Below are 3,136 nucleotides of genomic sequence, written 5' to 3'. Positions count from 1 at the left end.
AAAAGGAAACTGAACTTCAGTACAGCAGAGGCACCAAGTACAAGTGTAGGCTCTCTGCTCTGCATCTAGCTTTCTCCATGTCTGTTTCTGCTCCAGAATATGAGATGAGGAGAGGTCCAGCTTCTTAGCAGACCACAATTTCCAAACAGGTAAGTTTGGCTCCAACTGTTCACAGTCATGACTTCCTCAGGCAAGAAAATGAGGCTTTCAGCCAGTCCAGAATCACACTTCCCTGGGACAGCTTTAATAAAGCTGCACAGCACCTTTGTGAGGCTGACAGCTGCAGAGATGAGAGATAAGTGAGACTCATGGCAAGCTAGAGCAATCAGACATGCCTGCTGAGAGGTAACACCACTCAGGAACAGGTATTTCAGCGTGTTTTCTAAAAACCATTACAATAATCAGAACAGATGACAGGGTAGGATGGGGATTCTCAGCCAGACAAAAATATTTCCCCACAGCAACAAGCCTACTTCACCTAGCAAATTGGGAACATTAAACTCAACGTCACTGATGAAGAGCTCAGGTACTTCCCATGTTCTGAAGAGGAAGATCTGGGGCTCTAGAAGAGGCAAATACAGAACTGCTGTGTAGAAAAGCCTGTGCAGTTGCTGCTGGTCTTCCTGAAAACCAGATCTTTCTTCACATTCACTGATGGGTGACAACCTTTTCTACAGCCTGTAACTCCACCTGGCTAGCTGGAGGATTCTCAGCCTGTCACAGCTTGTCTTACACCAAGGTAAGCATGTCCTAACGCCTGACTTCTCAGCAAAGGCATTAGGAGGTATTTTAGGCCTCTGCTGCATTCTTACAGGTGGAAGGGTTCAGACAGGATTATAGCAGAGTGCTGTGTGGAGCAGAGCTGCCCAGGCTGGTCAGTCCTTAGACCAGCTTTGTTCTCCACACAACAGAGAAGGATCCCCCTGTCCAGACTCTGCATTTCCCAGCCCATGGGCATCAACAGGAATCCCCAGGACCAAAGCACCAGGCACTCCAGAGCACAACACTGAAACAATCAGGATTTGTGTGGGTTGAAAATCTCCAGAATTTGAAGCTTTCAACTTGTTAGAGAAGCAGTTTCTGGCTTTGGGACAAAAGGGCTTGTCATGGGGTTTAAATGCCAGAATCCTCTATAAACAACTGATCACAAAGACACTGAAACACCAAGGTATTTGCAAGCGTTGCCAAAAGCTCGACCTCCCTGCAGGGTGCAAATTGTTACAGGTAGAGGGGGAAGCCATGGCACCCCAGAACATGTGCTAAAGGAGTACGTGAAGAGCTGGGCCTGTTTTCAGGACTCCTGATACTGTTTCTCACTGATTTCTCACCAGTTTGAGTAAGTTATACATTATATTTAACCCACATCACTAGATGGATCATAAACACCTAACTTTACATTCAATCTGAGTTCAAAATTAGCACACATGGCAGTAAGAAGCAACATTTCTCATCTATAATATTTCCCCCCTCAAAAAAACCCAAACATTTTAAGAAAAAATAACAAAAAAAACACCAAGTGTTTCATTTGTAGAAGAGAACTGAGCTGGAACTAAAGGGGAAGAGTATGCTACTGAAATAAAGCTTTCAGTGGCAGAGTCTCCTTGCTGTATGTGCACAGTGTTCAACACAAAGTGACCCCAATTCCAAATACTACTGCAGTACAAACACAAAAACATTTTCCATATCATTTCAGCAGCCAGCCCACTAGAAATCCAGATGGAGAGTATGCCCTGATGGTGACAGAGGTCAACAAATCCCTAAGAAGGCTTATCAGAAATGAGAATTTAAGCCATCAACAGTATTTGATAGTTAAATTTCTATCAAAGCCCAATTTTCATTTCAAATTTTAATTTCTATTAAAAGCCAAAAATCTGTATGTTGGGCTCCAGAATATAACAGTAGAAGACCAAACAAATCCCACAGCAGATCTTAAAAAAAAAAATTCTACAGAAAAGGCACAAAATTACCTTGCTTGTTGACTGGTTGTAACCAATATAGCCTATTCTGTTAAAAACAAGCAGCCACAAAGGCCCTTTTCCTCACAGAGCATTGCAGAAATGTTGCCCTCAGTTCCAGAAGTGAAGGAAAAACATTAATCTGTCCAGTCTCCCACAGATTTAGTATGTTTGAGCCTGCAACAAAATATTCCCAGAAGATATTCCTGGTCTGATTATCCTTTCCATGCTCAACTTCTGCTACTCAAAAGCAAAGAGAAGGCCAGATTTCATCTCACAGTTGGTTCCTCAGAAGATGTGACCCACATTAGCTGCCTACATTTTTTCTTTGTCCATAAAATTCCAACACCAGACAACTGCAATGTACTTGCCAGAGAGAAACATTTCAAACAGAACAAAAATCGTAACACAAGCACCACAAAGGAGAACAGACTACCAGTCAGAAGATCATTTAAAAACAGCTGAGCAAACTTTTTAAACAGAAGCCAAATAATGTCAACAGGCAAGGAAGAAAACAAGGGCACATTATGCTGACAGCACCACCACAGGGAGCTGCCTTCAAACAACTGGTTCTGCTTTATTCAGAGGTCAGTGAAACATTTTCCATCCTATTCCAAGTAAATTCAAGTGTCCCAGACACAGTCAGAGTTCAGACAGTAATTTTGTGACCTACCAAAGGACAGGTGAGAACACATCTGAAATTGCAATTCAATGAAGCTCTAGGTGTAGATTTTGATATTTGAAACACAAACACCAGATGGTTCACAGAGTTCCGAGTGCTCTTTGGGGTAGAGTTACTCACAATCGATCTAACACCAGCCTAGAGCAAGGTCTTCAGCAAATTGTATTTGTAGCACCAACTTTAAAAAAAAAAAAAAGTGTTTCCCACATCTGTAAATTAAAAGTCTAAAGAGAAGCAGCAAAAAAAGATGTAGCAACAAAAAACACAAGGTGGTTTCATAATTGCTTCTGAAGTGTGATGCACTTCAAAGTTCTTATTCACAACCTTCATTCATTCTATACATGCAAAACCTGACATTGCCACTTCACTGTCACAGTCACTTCACAGTCCAGGCCAGAGCTCTAGAGGGATGTTTTATCCAGTTAACAGACAAGAAAATCTTTAGCCTGCCGGCTCTTCATCCATCCTATTTGCAAAGAGACCTGCTCCTTCATTTCCT

The sequence above is a fragment of the Antrostomus carolinensis genome, unplaced genomic scaffold (assembly GCF_000700745.2).
Source record: "Antrostomus carolinensis isolate BGI_N321 unplaced genomic scaffold, ASM70074v2 scaffold35564, whole genome shotgun sequence".
Taxonomy (NCBI): domain Eukaryota; kingdom Metazoa; phylum Chordata; class Aves; order Caprimulgiformes; family Caprimulgidae; genus Antrostomus; species Antrostomus carolinensis.
This window is presented reverse-complemented; position numbering follows the sequence as displayed.